The sequence below is a fragment of the Aythya marila genome (assembly GCF_965140915.1).
Source record: "Aythya marila genome assembly, chromosome: 1".
NCBI lineage: Eukaryota > Metazoa > Chordata > Aves > Anseriformes > Anatidae > Aythya > Aythya marila.
The window spans coordinates 195,616,863-195,638,197 of record NC_139042.1 but is presented as its reverse complement, the minus strand read 5'-3'; the positions used below and the strand labels follow the sequence as shown (position 1 = coordinate 195,638,197).

Sequence of the window (21,335 nt, the reverse complement as noted above, 5' to 3'; positions counted from 1 at the left end):
GTCTGTCTAGCTTTTCAGAAAGAAAGGATCTATTTGAATATGTGTGGTTTACCAGTAGAATTGTCTCTATTTTTCCAATGTAGTTGGAAATTTAAGGAATTTATCCTTAAACAAAACACAACAAAACAAAACTAATCATTCAGAACGTTAATGTTATTATTAGTCTATCAAGAGAAAATAAATTAGATCTAACAGAGACAGGTACTGCAAGCTGGGAGTGTGAAACGGTCACTGCCCTTATAGAAGCTGATTGGACACAGCAGGCAGATAGGAGGAGGCAGAACCACACAGTGGTGAAATGACTTGCCAAAAATCTCAGATCAATCAAGAACAGAATGGAGAGCCGTGCAATGTAAGTAAAAAATCTATGCAAGCAGTGCTGCATCCAAGTAAGGGCACACAAGTCCAAACTTTGTGTAAGGCATAGAACTGCAAAAAAAAAAACAACCCTCGTATTCACTGAGGATTTCTAGTGATTGCTTGACTAAAAAATATTGTAGGTCTTTATTTTAAATTACATGACAAATCCTCTGTAAACCAGAAGCTTTGTCAACAGCAAAGAAGCACAACCATGCAAAGGTTTGTACACTAGGGCAGGAATGTTGTCTCCTAACATAAAATGCAGTTCAGAAATATATTGGAAGTGGTGAAGTGTAGGAGATGAAAGTAATATAAATTTCTGTATTTTAATGAGATACTTATGTTTACATTGTTGATTAGACAGTTAGGTACGTCAACCACACTGTACAAATACATCCATTCAAATTCTTCTGGCCTGTTAAAGCCACTACCTAATGAGGGCAAATTAATAAAGGCAACTTAAAAATAGATTAATAGATTTGTGGCTGTTTTGTTTGTTTGTTTGTTTTGTTTTATTCTAAAAACCTCCTAATTTGTTTTGGAAATATGAGGAGTCCTAAAAATTGTTACCGCAGGCAAAGTTTGGTTTGCCAATTGATATGAACAAAACAGTCTTAAAAAAATCCAGTGAGTACCTCTCATTTTTAACAATTCTGGGAAACATCAGATAACCCTAGATGAATAGTGGCTTCCTTAAGTGCTCCAGTGTTGCCATCTTTTAACCCAAATTGTGTGGGATAATTGATAGAATCCCAGGTTTCGCCCAGCCTGCAGAAAATTAGGGTTATGGTTTAGAGATGTCAGATGACATCCCTGCCAATTACTGAAGAACTGCTGAGAAGTGAGACCGTCCTGATTTTATGAGGACATCTAGTCCTAGGCAGGGCTCCATTAAGACAATTCCAGTTGTGGTTACAACAAAGGTTGTACCTTCGTGGCTCTGTTCTTCTGTCCCTCTGTGGAGAGCTGCTGGTCTCTCATGCTTTCACCCCCTTTGCTTTGGCATTGGTTTCTCCTTTCTCACAGGAAACATTCATCCCTCCTGCTACCCGGGGAGAAGATGGAGTGAAGCAAAGGGTGGAGGGACTCCCCAACACTTCTCTGGTATGTGCTGGTGGAGTGCTTTTCACTGTTAAGTCTTCCCAAGTATGAGGAACCTCTAGAAGATCTCCATATCCTCCTATTTCAGTGGTAGGGGCCTCTGCAGAGTTAAAGAGATGATCAGGGAGAGGGCTGAGAAGGATTTTACCTTGTACGGGAAACTAGACAGGTCTTGCTGAATCCACCTTACCTTTTCAGGAGAAAGGAGTTACATAACATTAACAATTACATCAGCTGAGGTTCTGCAATCTTTATTTCCCTTTTATGCACCACAGTACTTCTAGGTCCGTTAAACAAAAGTGGCACAATCCAGTGCAGCACGTTATGGACACCTGAACTGATGAACAGGCTCCTTTTGGCAACCACATAGTACTGCTCGTTGGACAGCACCCTTCAGTGGGGAATACATTATGTAGCCAGTCTGTACAGACTTTGATCCTGGAGTTGGTCAAAGGCATGCTATTGCCCTGCATTTGCATTATTAATTCATTTGTGCAGTCATTTGTAGGACTAAGTAACAAAGAAAACCTTGAGAAGCTGATGTCTCTGGCCTGAAAAATAGCAGCTGCTTTGCAGTGCATGGCAATAATACACAGCAATTTGGTACTGAAGATATTTAATGAGCTCTGCAGTCAATATTACTAGGGAATAGGTGAGATGAGATGGACTTTGGCCCAGGTACCAAAGTTAATAATTCATACTCCTATAAAGAAAAAAGCATGGCATTATCCCAGGTCCAAACTGTACTTGAGAGAATAACACTGAGATCCTTCTTCTCCCAAGACCATCATCAGCTCTTCATCATCCTCAACTCACCCAGCCCTTGGGCTGTGCATGCAATCCAAGTGTCCCTGGGGCAGCGGGTGACAATACCTGTGTTTGAAGGGAGCCGGGGTCATCTTGCCCTGTGTTTTTCTTGTGTGTGTGTATGTGTGTGTCTGTCCACATGCCATCAGAAGGACAGGACAGAGAAATGGGAGTGCTCTTAATCTGGTTTGGAGACCATCCTGTGGAACAAGTCTGTGTAGTAATTTCCAGTGACCTTTGGCGTGGGACTACACTTGGGCAGGAGTTCCTCAACAAATATTTAAAGATTTCCCTTTTTCCTTTTTTTTTTTTTTTTTTTTTTTCCCTAGCACAAAATGGAAGAACAAAACTTCAGAGCTCTTATTTTCTGACCAGTCTTTCTCAGTCTAGTTACATCTGTCTAACTTGAGAGCAAGTGCTCTCTGCAACACTGCTGGCCATGGGGAGCAAATACACAGAAAGAAGAGTGCTATCTACTCAATCGCCAACTAGTGATTCAATCACCAGCTTTTAAGTTCCTGTTTGGAAGCCTTCCCAGCAAGAACTGACCACATCTCATCATGTTTATCTTCTAAGATCTGATGGATCACAGAACTAGTGTGGCATTGCTCTGAGTCAAAAGTTTATGCACATGTTTATTCATGTTTTTCTTGAAAATAGTGTTGTGTGTCAATGCTGAGAGGCAATTTCTGATCAAATCCAGGAACAGCCTAGGCTGTTTCTCTATAGCTTTTTTCTCTTTCTCTCTCCTTTTTTTTTTTTTTTTTTTCCCTAGTCTGGCAGCTACAGATACTGCTGTCTCCTGAAAACAGCCTGCAGTTAAGGAGGGTGGACTTGCAAGGAATGATTTATACAGAAGTTTTTCAGAACGGCAACTGAATCGAGAAGGGGAAAAACACACACACACCAAAAACAGTAGAAAACAAACAAACTACAAGATGTTTCACCCAAGTCAAGGATCCCTTTTTATATTTTAGACTGTTATTTTTATATTTATCTGTTATGAAGAGCATATCAGTTAAATCTGCAGTAATTACTTTCTAAATCAAGTTGGTAAATTTTATTATAAGGTATAGATAAGGTTGCTAGAAGGCAAGGGTGCATGGTAAATGTAGCTGGGCTAAATTTAAACAGCGTTTCTTCCAAACTCATGATCGGTGCATCCCTAAGAGTAGGAAATCGGGGAAGGGGGGCAGGAAACCTGCGTGGATGAGCAAGGAGCTCATCAATAAGATCAAAAGGAAGAGGAAGGTCTATGAAATGTGGAAAAAGGGCCTGTCCTCTTGGGAGGAGTATAGGAGTGTTGTCAGGGCCTGCAGGGGCGCAACAAGGAAGGCTAAAGCCCACCTAGAGATGAGGCTTGCAAAAGAGATAAAAGATAATAAGAAAGGTGTTTTTTTTTGTTTTTTTTTTTTTTTTTTTTTTTTAATATGTAAAGAGAAAAAAGAAGACTAGGGATAATGTGGGTCCCTTGATGAACAAGGTGGGTGTCCTGGTAACGGGAGACGCTGAAAAGGCGGAGATACTGAATGCTTTCTTTGCTTTAGTCTTTGCTTCAAGGGGACTCCTCAAACCTGGAGGGAGGAGAAAAAGTCTGGGAAGTGGAGATCTCCCCCCTTGTTGACAAGGGAGTGGTTAGGGAGTGTCTGAGTGGGCTCAATGCACACAAATCCATGGGTCCTGATGGGATGCATCCACGTGTGCTAAGGGAGTTGGCAGAGGTGATTGCCGAACCACTCTCTATCATCTTTGAAAGGTCCTGGAGAATGGGTGAGGTGCCTGAAGACTGGAGGATAGCCAATGTCACTCTGGTCTTCAAGAAGGGCAAGAAGGAGGATCCGGGAAAATACAGTCTCACCTCTGTCCCTGGAAAGGTGTTGGAACAGCTTGTTCTGGATGCTGTCTCCAAGCAATTGGAAGAGAAGAAGGTTATGAGGAGTAGCCAGCATGGATTCACCAAGGGGAAGTCATGCTCAACCAACCTCATTGCCTTCTATGATGGCATCACCAGCTGGGTAGATGAGGGGAGAGTGCTGGATGTCATCTACCTTGACTTTAACAAGGCTTTCAATACTGTCTCCCATGACATCCTACTAGCAAAGCTGAGAAAGTGTGGGATAGGGATAGAGGACAGTAAGGTGGGTTGAGAACCAGCTGACTGGCTGAGCTCAGAGAGTGGTGACTGGCAGTGTAGAGTCTGGCTGCAGACCTGTAACTAGCGGTGTTCCCCAGGGGTTGGTGCTGGGTCCGGTCTTGTTCAACATCTTCATTGACGACCTTGATGGGTGAATAGTGTCTTCCCTCAGCAAGTACGCCGATGACACAAAGCTGGAAGGAGTGGCTGACACGCCAGAAGGTTGTGCTGCCATTCAGTGAGACCTGGACCAGCTGGAGAGATGGGTAGGAAGAAACCAAATGAGGTTTAACATGAGCAAGTGGAAAGTCCTGCACTAAGGAAGGAACAACCTGAAGTATCAGTACAGGCTGGGGGATGACCTGCTGGAGAGGAGCTCTGAGGAGAAGGACCTGGGGGTCGACAGGTTTGCCATGAGCCAGCACTGTGCCCTTGTGGCCAAGAGGGCTAATGGGATCCTGGTGTGCATTAAAACGAGTGTGGCCAGCAGGTTAAGGGAGGTGATCCTCCCCCCCTACTCTGCCCTGGTCAGGCCTCACCTGGAGTACTGTGTCCAGTTCTGGGCTCCCTGCTACAAGAAAGACAGGGATCTCCTGGAAAGAGTCCAGCGGAGGGCCACAAAGATGATACGGGGCCTGGAACATCTTCCCTATGAAGAAAGGCTGAGAGACCTGGGTCTGTTCAGCCTGGAGAAAAGAAGACTGAGAGGGGATCTCATCAATGTGTATAAATACCTGAGGTGTGGGAGACGGAGGGATTTGGCCAACCTCTTTTCAGTGGTTTGCAGGGACAGGACAAGGAGTAATGGTCACGAGATAGAGCACAGGAAGTTCCGCACCAACATGCAAAAGAACTTCTTCATGGTGAGGGTGACGGAGCATTGGAACAGGCTGCCCAGGGAGGTTGTGGAGTCTCCTTCTCTGGAGATATTTAAGGCCCGTCTGGACACCGACCTGGGCAGCCTGCTCTAAGGAACCTCTTTTGGCAGGGGGGTTGGACCCGATGATCTTTCAAGATCCCTTCCAACCCCTACAGTTCTGTGATTCTGTGGTTTTCTTCTGACCCCTTCTTTTCCTCTGCTGCTCTAACCTGCAAAGGTTGTTTGACTGCCCTGAATGCTTTGCATTTTGTGTGAAACATATCTTCAAAAGTAAAAGGGACCTGCAGCAGGGGGGATCGATCCATCTTTAATTTCAGTAAGGTATTTTACACATTTGGGACTCTGTATAAATGATATAGAGACTTTTACCCCTACATTTGGAAAATTAAATAGTTAATTTGCTTAACAATACTATAGATCATATAATTTCAGAATTTGGCTTTAAGGGGCAAGGAACTCTGCAGTTTTCCTGGAGTATAAATTGCAGGTGTTCTGTGGCTTTCAGGATAAGATGCACATTTAGTAATTCCTTAAAATGTATGAGCCAAATGGAGCTGCCCATGCTGAGCTGCACAGTGCCTGGCCCAGCTGGAAGTGGCTGTCAGCATCAGAAATGCTTCACATGCCTGCTGGAGGCTGCTCCTAGCCCCAGTAAGAGCAGCCTGTTTCCAGTGCCATCCGAACATAATGCAATAGCTTCTGACTGCTCCATCCCAGGGATAGTCATAACTACTTCCACCTGGGTTTTTTGTTAGTCAGCTTGAAGATCTTCCTTTCACTCATTTGCCTTTGAAAAAAAGTTCATCTGTTAACAATCAGCTAGGTGTCATGTTTGCTTGCAAAGCACCTGCAACAACACATAATTTCTGCTTCGCTTATGTCAAACAAGACAGCCAAGAATTTCATGCCCATGCTGATTTATGCTATTCTGGTTGGAATTACATTGGAAGTGCATTAATTTCATGTGTTCTGCTGCAGTTTGCTTTATTTTCATGTGCCAATATCAACTACTTGGGACAATTTTATATTAGCATTATCAAGTTCACAATATAGTGTGGAATATTTTGTGTTTCCTTTGTAGGAGAATTGCCAATGACTGTAGATCTTACATGTCCAAGTGTTAGAGCTGTGTTCTAAATCTTTACCATGGGGTTTGGACTACTGTACATGTTCACTGCCTGTGATTTGCGTCTGTCTTAGAACTGTTTAAGAAACAAGAGAATTTAAGATTGTCTTGTTTTTCAGAAAGGTTGTGAAGTATTTTTTTTTAATTGATTATTATTATTATAAAGAAAAAGTTGTCTCACAAAGGAATGTGAGGAAAGAGGCAAAAGGAGCTAGGAATAGAAGGCAGTGCTGTGTATTTCCATCCAGTTGCCTAACAGGCTGCAAAGCTTTGTTAGCCTGTAGTACTGGTGCTGCTGCATGACAATTTCAACTACTGTTACAGCTTTTGAGATTACATATCCTAGTATAGGACTCTTCGGTTGTTTTCAAAATAGATCTGTAGCCTGTAATGGGGGAGGTGGGAAGTTCTCCTGAGAGCTGGAGACATCCTGCCTTGGGAGCCCTGACTGATGCACAAGAGATCTGTTACTGGCCCCAGCTCCAGCCTAGGAAATGGAAGAGGACTGGAGCTGGTCTCTTGCCCTGACTAAAGGAGGGGAAGATATGTTCCTCTCAGCCTGTGGGAGAAAGAAGGGACACTGCCCTCCCCACAGAGACGATTCCAGCCCCTTGCGCTGGTAGAGGCTGTGGGAGAAGAAAGGGAGTTACGCTCTTAGCCTTGGGACAGCTGCCTCCGCTCTTGCTGCACAGCCTCCAGACAGGAACTTTACTTTCCTCACATCTCTTCTTTCCACTGACATCCCTTCCAGTTGGATTGGCACCTAAAGAGGGAGACTCTGCCAGGGGCTTCATGCAGAGTATTGCAAAGAAGTGCTGCCCTGAGCTGGCTCTGTCACACATACCCCCTGCTGCTGGAGCCCAGTGCTGTCTGTGACTTAGCACTGAGTCAGCAGGCTTGCTGATCCAAAGGGCTTATGCGCTAATTAGCTCTTTGCTGTGCCTCTTCCTTCCCCTGCAAGGCTGTATGTCCCTCAGGCATTGCGAGTGGGGCAGAGGCCAGTGCTCTTGGCAAGCTCCTCAGTGGTGCCTTGCAAGCCACAATTGACATGCAGATATTGGTTGAAAAGTCTCATCTTAACAGCTTGTTAAAGCTGTTTGTTATCCTTCGTCACGTGATACAGTTCAGCTCAGCAAAGAAAATAAATGTACTTGATCTAATAAAATTTTATGTATCTCCCAATTTTTTTGTGAATCTGTATAACAAAAAACTTTGGAGAAACTGTGCTTGATACATAATGTTACCTTAAAGTAACATTAAAGAATTTCTAAATAAAAAAGAAAATCTCTCTTTTCATTAAATTTTATTAAACATGTTATGGATATAAAATGTCATCTTTTCACGGTTATTTTCTGATTTAGGGCATGCTTTCTTTCTTATATTAGTATAGACAGTTCAGTTTTGCTGTACTGTGTCAAAACAGACTCAAAGCAACTCTCAGTTTCCATGGGTTGGGTCCTTACTGGTATGTTCTCTTTAATAGCTTCCCAGTTCTCTTGAATATCTTTATTTCCAGATCTCTTGAATATCTTTGTCAGTGATCTGGACAAGGGGATCAAGTGGACCCTCAGTAAGTTTGCAGATGACACCAAGTTGGGCAGGAGGGTAGGAGGGCTCTGCAGAGGGATCTGGATAGGCTGGATCAATGGGCTGAGGCCAACTGTATGAGGTTCAACAGGGCCAAGGGCCAGGTCCTGCACATGGGACACAACAACCCCAAGCAGAGCTACAGGCTGGGGGAAGAGGGGCCGGGAAGCTGCCCGGAGGAAAGGGACTTGGGGTATTGGTTGATAGCCAGCTGACCATGAGCCAGCAATGTGCTCAGGTGGCCAAGAAGGCCAACAGCATCCTGGCTGGTATCAGGAATAGTGTGGCCAGCAGGACTAGGGCAGTGATTGTCCCCCCGGCTTTGGCAAAGCCACGCCTTGAGTACTGTGTTCAGCTTTGGGCCCCTCACTACAAGAAGAACATAGAGGTGCTAGAGTGTGTCTAGAGAAGGGCAACAAAGAAGGGTAATGAGTCTAGAGAACAAGTCTTTGAGGAACGGTTGAGGGAACTGGAGTTGTTTAGCCTGGAGAAAAGGAGTCTCAGGGGAGACCTCATCCCACTCTACAACTACCTCAAAGGAGGCTGTAGCGAGGTGGGGGTCGGTCTCTTCTCCCAAGCACCAAGTGATAAAACAAGAGGAAATGGCCTTAAGATATACCAGAGGAGGCTTAGTTTGGATATTAAGAAAACTTTCTTCACTGAAAAGTTTAAAAAACATTGGAATGGTCTGCCCAGGGAAGTGGTTGAGTCACCATCCCTGGAGGTCTTCAGAAGATGTGTAGATGTGGTGCTGAGGGTCATGGTTCAGTGGTAGACTTGGCAGTGCTAGGTTAAAATGCTAGGTTAAACTAGATGGTCTTAGAGGTCTTTTCCAACCTGAATGATTCTATGATTCTATTTCAGAATACATTCACCATCAATAAGGAAAACTCTTCTGTATCACAGCCTTCACTCTTGTGATTTGAAAGAATTTACGTTCATAATTTCACTGCATTTCAAAGACATTTCACTGCACTTAGCTATTTTCAAGCTTCTACCCTGTGTTTTAAATATCTGTTTTGTTCTATAGCTCAAACACCAGAACACTGAATATATCAAATATTTTGCTGTTCCTATACCTGACACTTAATGGATGTAGAAAGAAAACAAACAAACAAACAAACAAACAACAACTCTTCCAGTTCTGAGGAGCTCAATATTGATACAGTCTTGTGGTGGCTTTAGTGTTGCAATGCAAAGGGAGGAAGGGTTGGAAGTATGCTGCATAAGCACTCCTTACCCTATGAAGACAGACAAGTACAATGCTTTTAGAAAGCTCATTGGTATGGTTATTTATATGCAGCTGTACATATAAAGGGGTCTGTATATTATGACAATAGAACAGAGGTTCATGAAATATCTTGTTTGATACAGCTCTGAGATATGCCAATGGTGATGTCAATGTCTTTAGTTGTCACTTGTTTTTAACAGAAAAACCTACAGGTAGTTTCAGTATTTTCAATTAGGTGTTTGAAATGTGCAGTGATGTAGATTTTAAGATATTTGACTAGATAAAGCAATGGGCAAGCATTCAGGATATCTGGAGCCTGTCTGGTTCTCTAGAAACCTTAAATAAATCTCAGTCCTTCTGCTGTAGTTCCCCACTGATAATAAAATTCCCAATGATAATAAAATCATACAGAGTATTAAACTAATAACATGCCTGTTCCTCAGAAACATGATCTGCGGGTAACTCCATTAATAACAGTGGTCCATTTGTCTTCAGTAGTGATAAGGGTCATATACTAATATGACTTAGAGACATATAATTGCTAATTATTCAATATTGGCCTGATCCTTGAAAGCTGAACTCTGACAGCTGAATCAGATCCTGTGTAAATGAAAGAAATTATTATTTTTTTTTTTTACTTGAATAGTGTATTTGTCTTGTTCATTTTCTCTCTATGTAACTGATTGGACAAAGGGAAAAAGTGTAGAAAGGAGCACCTGGGGAACTACAGATCGGTGAGCCTCACCTCTGTGCCTGGGAAGATCATGGAACAGATCTCCTGGAAGCAATGTCAAGGCACATGCAGGACAAGGAGGTGATCTGAGACAGCCAGCATGCCTTCACCAAGGGCAAACTGTACCTGACCAGTCTGGTGGCCTGCGATGGAGTGTCTGTGTCCGTTGTCAAGGGAAGACTGACTGATGTCATCTACCTGGACATCTGTAAGGTCTTTGACACAGTCCCACACAACATTCTTGTCTCTAAATTGGAGGGAGATTATTTGAACTCTCCTTATTCAGTGGATAAGGAGATAGCTGGATGGGCTCAGCCAGACAATTGCAGTCAATGGCTCCATGTCCAGGTGGAGGCTGGTGATGAGTGGTGTCCCTCAGGGGTCTGTCTTGGGACCGGTGCTATTTAATATCTTTATCAATGACATAGACAGTGGGATCGAGTGCACCCTCAGCAAGTTTGCAGAAGACACCCAGCTGAGTGGTACAGTTTGTTTTTTAGTTGAAAAGTGTCTTCTCTGCCATTGTTAGCTTTCCAGAGGGGTAGTTTCTCTTTGCTGGTTGTGGGAGGTAAGGAAGAGTCTCACAGAACACTGGTCCTTTCAGTGTGTGCTGAAGGTTTTATTTAAGCATTTATTTAATACCTATGGCCTAATGTTTGGACTCCGGGGCTGTTCCAGACAGTTTAATTCCTCACTTTCCAAGCAAACTGTAGTTGTAGAAGTTAATGTTTTTTGTGATTATCATCTTTGCACTAGATTTTTCTCCTGAGGGTATGTGAACATTTTGGAAGATATCTGACCAAAAATACACTTCCGTGTTACTTCATTATTATTCTTCTGCATGTCTCCCATTCTGTGATTTTTTCTATTTTATTTCTTTAGAAGGGATATGCTGTCTCCATTGTAGTGGGTAGTCTTGAAAAATAGATATTTAGCATGCCTTGATCTGTATTTTACATTTAGCAATAGAAAAGATCACTTATCTGAACAAATATAAGACATAAACAGGCTGAAATAGATTGTTTATGTTTGGAGATTTCTGTATACAGTTTGGGGACAAAATCTGCTGTCAGTTAAGATGGTGTAAACCCTGATTGAATCTGCTGTGGATTGCTCTGCATTCATGAACAAAATTGAAAACATAACACACCTCACTTTTTTTTTCTTTCTGTTGTTTGTTTGTTTTCTTTTGTATTTTAAGGTACTAGAGGATCTCATTACTCTATTTACAAAGGTAACATCTGAATTTACCAAAGATAGCTTTTTTTAAAAAAAAACATATTTTTGTTTATTTATCTCTCAGAAGCTAGGTGGAAAATAAGGTTTCAGTACTTGGTTAGGACACTGTTAGTTTCCTCAATGGATTTTACAGTCTGGGGGATCCCAGAGAGAGCTGTGGGACTGCTGGGCACTGTTGATCAGTAGGGGGTTGAGGCCAAAGCTTGTAATGTATTGACAATAAAGGCAACCAGACCTCAGTCACCATCACAACTGTCTTTTGTTCTCTAGGGTTCCAGTGTGCACACTGAATCGGTGGGATGATCAGTGATTCTGTTTTCTGCTGTCCTGTAGTGCCTGGTTTAGTGCACTTAAAAGAGCCATTTGACTTTCTGACCAGTTCATTGCATTCGGTACTGCCTAATTCCACTCAATTATACATGTACCTTCAAGGGAGGAAACATTGCATATTATTTCTTTCCTGTATACACTTGTAACAGTGTTTACATAAGGGGAAAGGGAGGTGGCTGTATATCGCAGAGATGCTAAAGGATCATTTCTAATCTTTATGGAAGAAACAAATAACAAGGATGATATGGATAGGAAGTGAGGGCTTTATATTTTTTTTCTCTGTATAGGTCTGCCATACTTCCCTCATAAATAATTGAGTGTATTCAGGTCTTTTTACCTTTTTTAAGCAAGTTGATTATCCAAGGGTAAATACTCCTGAGTAGCGGGGGGCTGGCGGGTACCTGTAATCCTCCATTCCCAGAGCACCAGGGTGAAGCATAGCACAAAGCAGCTCAGCTCTGGCCCGAAAAGTCACCTGGTGGCTTTTGTGGTGTGTATTTGGAATGAAATAGGAAAATATTGGTCCTGATGGTTGCTACATAGTGGTGGATACATCAGATATGAGAGATGTGCTGTGCTTTCTATATGTTATGCTATATAATATTATTTTATTTTACTGCTCTGATCCAGTCGGTAATAGTGTTTCTTTTGTTTGGCCATAAATGACACCGTATAAGCTCTATTTGCATTAGTATTCAGTTGAACAATGTAAAAGCAATGGGGAACAGAAGTAAAATTACCCTGCTAACTGCAATAAATAAATGGTAAGATTTTAATGCATAAGAATAAAACAGGGAAATATTGTTAAAGGCCTGTCAGAGTGTAATTTATTAGAAATCCAGGGTGGAATTCTGCAAGAAATTCAAGTTTCATCTGCAGAACTGTTGCCCAGAAGAATTTTCATTAACTTTTACAATCTTAAGGCAAAAAAAAAAAAAAAGTTAAAAAAATAAATCCAAATCAGTTTTGAAGGATACTTTCTAGAGATTACATTTCAAATGAATTTCAAGGTTGAGAAAACAAAACCAAAGACTTGTTTTTGATGTTTTATGTCTTGGTTTTGATGTTTTTTTCCACTGGATGGTAAAAGAATAAATTAATCTCCCTTCCTCTACACTTCTATCTGACCACTGAGGCTAAAACTTACGTCACTTACATGGTTTAGTGATTTGCATGTTGTGAAGATGTTCTGTACAGACGGACAGCAGATTTGATCTCTTATTTGTGATGTACATGTGACTTAATCACTTTGGGTAGTCACTGGAACAGATAATCCCTGTGGAGCTTAAGAAGTGCTACAAAATCAGGGTATGATCTTGCAATCCTTGATTACTTGACTAAGGACCATGAGCTCTACTTTTAATGATTGGTGCTGAAAGGTAATGAAATTTTCAGGTGGACACTTTAGAAAACTTTACTTGGCAGCTTCATCTTCATGCACTCACAGACTTTGCTGGATATTGCCCAGAATGTGTATTTTAATATGGGATTATGAATGTGAAGGCTTTATTTTATTCTAACCTAAATATGTTTGTGATTAAATGTAAGAGTGTGGATCAACTGGTTTTAATTCCTAAATAGCTTAAAGGACAGTGGAGTGCAGCTCCTCCTTTAAAAGCAGAGGAGGTGTCTTCAGTGGTTTGAGTGAATGTCCTCTGCTTTTTTAAGCTTGTTTGCTGAGGAGGTATGGATTCAGGAAAGAGAAAAAGTTGTTACCCTGCTGGCTTCCAGCTGTTTGCTGGGAAGGTTGGAACAGCAGTACCCCTTAATGATTGAAATGTGGGCTTTTTCTCTTTTCTCTCTCTTTTTTTTTTTTTTTTTCCCTATCTGAGAATCGCTTACTAAAGGGCAATGCCTATTTTCTGTTTTGCAAAGTATAGCATAGTTTGTAGTATCTGTGATATTCAGAGGTTCACCAGCCCCAGAAATCTGGCAGCCCTCTGCAATTCCTTCTTTGAAAATCGTATGAACAGCAGGAAGGGGGACAGGGATGGACTAGCTGGTTTCTCTGCCTGCACACACGTTGGTCTATCAGTTCCTCTCAGTTCTTTGGTTACCTACCTGTTTTTTTGTCCTGTTCTTCCCAGTGCTGTGTCCCACCACCTTAGGAAAAAACATATCTCTAGTGCTGTTTTTGAGACCTATATTTATGTTGTAAATATTCTCTTACATTTGCAGAAATGGGGAAATTGGTGGAAGAGCATGCTGAAGCTCTGGAACAGTTTATGGAAAATAGTTCTTACTAGGACTTCAGCTGAGAACAAAGCATAGGCTACAGGCAAGTGGAGTTTCATGGATGTTGAGCCTTGATGAGAAAGTGTCATTTATGGTAGCAGATAGACAGTGACAGTGGTTTTTTTTTTTTTTTTTCTTTCCTGGCAGCTGTAGGTAAACTACAGTTTAATCTTGTTTGTTTTCTTATCTTTTGTGGTAGCAGTATTCAGAACTGTTTGGAGATCCTTCCTAATCTAATTATTGCAGAAATTCAAGTATCTGAACACAAATAAAGCAAGCTATACAGAATTTTTCTTGTCTTAGACTACTTAACAGCTTACATTTGAGGAATGATTTCAGCATCTCAGGTCTAGAATGAAATACTAATAATCAGTTCAGAATAATGCTTTCACTGGTTTTCAGTGAATAGCATCAGCCCGAGAAAATCAAAGCATCTGTGCCCTCTTCCCCATAGGAGCATGTGCAACCACTGTGCAGTAGTTCACATGCTAAAATACATATTGCCCAAACTGGTTGAGCAATTTTTAAAGTTGCCTTCATACATATTTATAGAGTGAATGAATTATTAGAGTGTCTGGCTTCTCTTTACACTTCATTGTTGAAATTTATGCCTATATGATCAGGTATCCATTACACTCTGCCATTTCGCTGCTCAGCCACTTTCCCAGAGGATAATTTATTTATTCTTTTTATCTGCTTGTTTATAAAAACTAGTTTGGAAAGGAATTTTACATAAGAGAAAATGAGGTTTTGGCTGCAGGGAGGAAATACGGAGCATAAGAGAATAGCTAGAAACCCTGCAGGCTAAGAGGATGCTGTGTTTCAATGGTGTTGTTACATCCTTCAGTGGTACATCAATACTATATTATGTCGGAAGCAACCCCTGCAGTTTCTCAGCCAGAGTGTCTTGTGAAGTCTCTGAGTCAGCAGATAATGGGACAAATTCGGGATTTGCAAGGGTCCTTAAAAGAGACTTTCTTCCTTTTTTTTTTTTTTTTTTCTCTTTTTCTTTTCAAGTTACATTAAAAAACAGAGCTTCCTAATAACACTTTCTTGGCCTTTCTATATTTAATTCCTTTTATTCTTGTTCAAGTGCTATTTTCATTTGAGTCTTGTCTGTTTAGGTTTTTATACTATTCTCATCACTATTGTTTCTGAGTGCATTTGAGTAATATATAAAACGACATGACAAACATCTGTCACATGTTGCTCTTTCATCCTCTCCGCAGGGAAGAATCATGCCTGCAGCGCTATATATTTGTAAGATTTTTGTTGCTGGTTTTGTTTTTTTTCAATCTATATACATGTTGCTCTAAGTTTATGTTAGAGAAGGATGGCTCAAAAGAGAACTCTTTGTACTTGGGGTAGAAAGAGGTGAAGGTTTTGATTTATCATCTGAATGCCTCCCACGTAAATATGGAAGAAGGAGGCAGTACTCAGCCACTTGCTCTCTGCTTTCTAAACCTGCTGATATTTTTGTGGGTTTTGCAAGGCATACTAAGAGGTTATTGAGGGAAAGCTAAACCAAAGGAATTACTTTTGCCTTTGGCTCAGAATGTGGTGGAGTCAGCAGTCATCCTGGTTTGTGTTTGTGATCTGCTTCCAGCTCCTGCAAAACCTCATCTCTGGGACAAACCTCGCTCACTGCAGTGCTTCCCCTCACAAGTGACAGGCAGGGGATGTTTACAGATGTGATCAGACATCCTGAGCCCTGTGTCAATGTACAAGCACTCACTGTGGTGGTGGCACGTTTTACAGGAATATCCAGGCAAGGAAATGGAGCTAATTGTGGTCTTCTGTATACTGTACAGAGTGACGTGTAGTAATATGACAGGCAGGAGATTGAAACAAATATTCTGACAATCAGAATTGTCTGGACATTGCTGTTATACTGATCAATTCATCAGGAGCCTAAGGCTGCAAAGTGCCCTTAACTGCCTGAGAGAGAGCACTAAAAGTGACTTCCCAGGCTCATAAGGAAGCTGGCTGCAAAAACTGCTCATTCGGTTCTGGCCAACTGCTCTTGATTAAGTCTTGGAAGGTCTGAAAATGGTTGCTTGCATCTGGGGTAAAGAAGCTGCTGGAGTGGACAATTTTTTTTTCTCCCCCTTTAAAAACGTACAAAAAATGTATGGTCTGCCTTTGTCAGAAGCAACTTTTTTTTTTTTTTTTTTTTTTCTGACCAATTACATGACTTTAGAGCTACACTTAAATTACTTTCTCATTTCCTTTGCATGTTTTTCCAGGTATCTGTACAAGATATATTGTAACAAGATTCATTTTTATGTCCAGAGTTGCAGAAGCACTGATTCTGGAGGTTTGAATTTATCAGCGAAAGTTCAGCTGAATCTGGCCTTTGTCAGATGACATTTTGGGGTGTGTGGGACTATTATCATCATACAACTGACCCCATGTCATATTTACTGTATAATTTTAATACACAGGTTTCATTTTCATAAAGGCCATAAGTTTGTCTTTTTTTTTTTTTTTTTCCAGTTTGAATTTGTCTTTTAGAAGTATGTTCCAGCTTGATTTAAAGTTGTTAAGGGACAAGAAATTCATGATAGGTGAAGCGTTCCAAAGTTAATTATTGAAACTCTTAAAAAAATAAAAACAGAACACCTTCTTCATTTGGAGTGTGTTTCTAGCTTCAGCTTCAGTTCAGCTGCTGTCAAACTTGGTTAGGCATTCAAAATTAAAGAACTCCCTAGTATCAAAAATCTCCTCATGCATATATTCTGAGAAGATTACTTCTTAACCTCTGTGCAAGCTACACACCTGAACTTTGTTCAGTGCTATTTGTTTTCCAGATCTCCAGATGTTTCCTTAGCTCCTTTTGAACACTTCCTAATTTATCAACATCTGCTTAAAGCATAGACTCCAAAACCGAGCTCAGTACTTGAGTAATGATCTTATCAAGTTGGAATGCAATGCTAATAACACTTTTGAGTGTTGCTTGAATATTCATCTTGTTATCCATGCAGTGATCATCTTCACACCAGATCACAGGAGGAAAATGCCCTCCATTTTTTATCCACCACTTAGGATAATAATTGTGTAGCGAATTATTCTAAAGTACAGAGAATGATAGGATTTATGCCCAATTAGTCAGTAAATCTGCATGAGAAATGGAGCTGTGAACTGTTAAACTCCGGACCTCGTCTCATTACTTAGTGCTCCAGAATGTTCATGTATCATGTAAAGTTACTTTTAAAATCATGTTGTAAGTATTGCATGTAAAAGTAACTATTCTGACAAGTGCTGTGGGAAAAAAGGCAGAGGTCAAATATCTGACATTTCTTTACAGTGAAAACAAAATTCTGTATTAACAGGAGTCTGTCCTCATCCAAAAACTTTGAAAACAGAATTATGTCATGGTGAGCAGTGCCCTTTATTAGTAACCCCATCATTAGCCGTGACTTAAAAGTTTAAGGCAAAGGCAATTTTGTGAGCTGCAGTAGGAAAGGAGGACAAAGTGATGTTAGATTAAACAATTAATGAGACAACAATCTAAGGGGGATTCATAATCAGTTTTCCTGTCACAATTTTGAGACAGAAGCGAAGCAGTTAGCTCCCATAGTCTGCTCAAACTCTACAATTAGAAAAGAAAAAAAAAAAAGAAAAAAACAAAAGTCGAAGTCCATACTCTTCCCAAAAGGACAGGGTTGGTCTGGTCACAACCACTCAAGTGAGGGGAATACAGCTGTCAGACCACTTAGGAAATCTGTACTGTCATTCTTTCATTCAGCTGGTCAATGCTGAGACTTTCAGCCTCAGCAGGGTAAGATCAGCTATAGATGGACAAGGCAGGGTGCTTTGAGCTGCCCTTTTCCCTAGAAGAAGGCAACATGTCATGCCTGATTGTCTAGGACAGCTTTGCACAACTTAGAAGCATTTGGCAGGGTTTTTAGGCACCAGCACCTGGGAGATGGTGTGTGATTTGATCTGATACCTCTTCTGGATGACCAGCTGGGTGGTCAACAATGCAAAAAGTGGGTCCAGACTACCTTCCAGTGGCCAAATGCATCAAGATCAGGTAATACAGAAGGGACGTGAGGGAAGACATAAGTTCAGGGGATGAGTAGGTGGATCTGTCATTCACAGGGAGCAAGAATGAGCAGCTGAGAGGCATAAAGATAAGACTGAAGGGATGCAGGGGACAAAATGAGGTCAAATGAGAGGAGTACTGGGAAGAATATACGGAGGGAGACAGGTGGTAGTGGGGAGAGGGAAGATGTGAGGAATAAGCGAGATTTGCCAGGGGCAAAGAAGATACGTGGACAGAGAGGTGTCCTAGAGGGATGGGAAGGGGTCAGGTCACAGGGTGTGCTGGCAGGCGCTGGGAGCGTAAACCTCAGTGTTAAAATCTTGAATAACCTGCTTGTTTGGCTGGTTTGCACGCTGCTGCCGTTGGCTTCATTTGCATGGTTTATATACCAAAAGGATGTGGAAAAGTTATTTAATCTGCAAAACGCAATTTAAGAAGCAGACTACCCTAGGTGCTTAGGGCATGAAGAATGATACGGCATACAGGAATAAAGTGACTTATAAATAAGAGGAGTTTAGCAATGTTATTTCCATTTGTAAAGTTTTTTCTAGAGATCACGTCAGTACTACAAGTAACAACAATTTTAATGTTGTCTTATCATGGTAGTACTCTGCACATTTATTCTACCGAGTGAAGAGTAAACACAAGCAATAAATAACAAGGGCTTCAGATAGTGTTCGTTTCCTCTGACTCTTGAGATAAAATGCAAAATTGCCTCAGCAGAGTCCTGCTAGAGAGTGGGTGTTTGTTTTTATTTCCCTGCTTTCATCTGAAAGTGTAGTTTGGCAGTACTCTGTCTTTTTGTCTTGGGTTTGCTGATCCTTGAAAATGAAGCTTGCAGCCCTAAATTTACCATCTGCATTGTGAGGGCAGAGAGTGAGGAACTTGAGTGTGTGTGGTATGGGGTGGGAGATGCTGCTGGCGTCCTCAGGACACCCTCAAGGTGCTGAAACCTGCCCGGCGACTGCATGTTTGATGCAAGCGTACGGCCAAGAGGCAGAAGGCACTTCTTTACATAGGTGTTTGGGATACAGATGGTATGCTCTGTCTTTTGCAAGACACCTAAAGAAGGGTGCCATTTACATATAGAAGTGTGTGTGTGCGTATGCACCAGCCTGTGTTTGTAGCCCGGTGACTACAGATCCCTCAGCTAGGAAGTGGGAGGCCCAGGCTGTAAATTCTCTTCTCGCTGGTGAGATCTAATAAATACCTCATTTATTGCCTTCTACTTGATGCCCTCACTCTAGATGCCAGGCTAGCTTATACAGTAATAAAGCACCCTGCACAGTACTTTTGAAATTATATCAAGAAGTGAATACAGGCTGGTCAGCTTTTGCATGGTGTTTTTTTTTTTGTTTGTTTGTTTGTTTGTTCGTTTTTCCTTTAATTTTGCCTTTAAAGAGTGAAGTCTTTGGAACTGAAATTGTCTTCTCTAGCTGCTTATCACGTACAGTGGGGATGTCATCCCAGCTGAGAGCATTTATTTCTGAACTACTTTTTTTGGGGGGGTAGTTTGTTCAACAAAAACCTGAAGTTAAATACTTGAGACCATCCAACCCACTATTATATACATATAAATCAGCAGAAGAAGAGTGCTTTACTAAATTGTGCATGGTAGGTGGTTGCACTTTTGAGATTTTGGGATAGGTCAGAATGTGTTGAACCTAATTTGTCTCGGATTATGTGGATAGAATTAACACTGTTTATGGGAAAGCTATCAGTTCCTGTATTATTATTTTGCAGTATATCCCCAATAAAATATATGTTATAATATGTTTAAGAAAAAGCTTCTCTAAAAATGTTAGCAATGGTTGCATGATTTAACTCTAATTAGTAAATATTTTTTTCTTTGCACAGTGGAAGTTAAAAAATTCAACAAACATTATTCCTTTGAGAAATGTCAGAATTACAGTTGGCTGCATTTCCCTCGTTCTGTGCCTTCCATGTGAACTGAGGTCATGCCACCATTCACTGTGGTGACTTGCTCCCTGATTTTGAGGTCAGATGAAGAGCGACGCAGAACCTTGCTTACTGGTGACCAAATGCATTAGTAATATTTCACATTCTTCTGTTCTTACATGAAGAGTCATTACTAAATGAAGATAGGATGAATCATAAGTGGGTATTTCATGTGGTCTGGCAGGAATGCTAGGGAGCTGGCTGGAGCGTTGAATTAGTTTTGGTCTGTGAATGAAACTAGTTTATGTTTCTGAATCCAGTAAATAATCAGTCTAGGGCCAGCACCTGACTCCTATTAGCATTCCATACCTGGATTAAGACTTTTAGGGGGCACGCTGAGCATGTTGTACATTTGCTGCTGCTGGGTTTTTATATAAGCAAAGCTCTAGAAATGGCACAAAAGCCACTCTCCATAGGGGACAGCCTCTGGCATGGCTGCTTTGTGAGCTTTTGGGGTAGAGAGGTCACTGCCATATTTCAACACAGTTGCACAGTTTACCAGGCCTGTGTAAATGATAAGCCTATAGCTAGTAATTAACTTCTTACTCCAAAATTGTAAGTACCTTTTAAACAACACATTATTCCCATGCTGCACAAAAAAAAAAAATGTATTTGAGTAAATAAATGACATAAATTTTCTTCATTTTCAGCAACTGTGAGCTCTTTTGTAAGTCTGCCCTGTACTGGTTAGTGACAATGTGATGTCAAACTTTGGAATATAGTATCTTTCACTGCAGAAAATAAGCATAGAAGGAATTTTACACTTACAATTTCAGGAAAATTGAGGCTTACAGGAAAAAAAGTAATGTTTTGCACTGAAAACTGAAAACTAGTACATCAGTAATAGACTGGACACTGTGATTTAGGTCCAGTTTCACGCCTGCCTCTTTTTGTGGGTACCATAGCTTTTATATAAACTGAAATAGCTTAAATGCTGTGTTACAGTGTAGACCAAATTTACACCATACTGATTATAGTCTGTCTGCTTAGACAGTAAGCTGCTTAAGATACAGACTTTTTCTTCATAGAGCATCTACCAGTATCAGGTCTTGATCTCAGGGGATTTGGTGCAAGCAATGTGGTATATTCCATAATGATATGTGAATAGCAGCACTACTTAGTAAAACTCATTCCTTCCATGACACCATAAAATACTTTTTGCTGAATGTCTTCTATATATAGAACAGTGAAGTGTTTAAAAATGAGCTCAGAAATTGCCCTGTGTGGGTGTGGAGTGTCTCCATTTATTTTCTTTTCAACTGGAATGTACCTGGTTGGGTTAGTTCTTTTTTTTTCTTTTTTTTTTTTTTTTCTTTTTTTTTTCCTTTCTTTTTGTTTTCTACTCCTGTGACTGAATCTTTTTTGTTTCATAGCACATACTCATTTTAGAAAGTTAATATAACCTTTCAAACTTCCAACTTGTAATTCAGTAGTTTATTCTTGACTATATATCAGAAGTTACATAAATGGTAACAGTGGTAGGATGCTAAAAGGAATGGGTAATTATCTACACTGTTTCTAAAATGCTTTTTTTTTTTTTTTTTTTTCTAAATGGCTAATTTATT

At 40.8% G+C, this 21,335-nt stretch overlaps 1 protein-coding gene across 4 annotated transcripts in view; it reads left to right on the top strand.

Annotated features, from left to right (window-relative positions):
• The window catches only part of MAGI2 (membrane associated guanylate kinase, WW and PDZ domain containing 2), a 771,385-nt gene that overhangs the window by 11,251 nt on the left and 738,799 nt on the right, over positions 1-21,335 (top strand). The gene's annotated exons all lie outside the window — the stretch shown is intronic.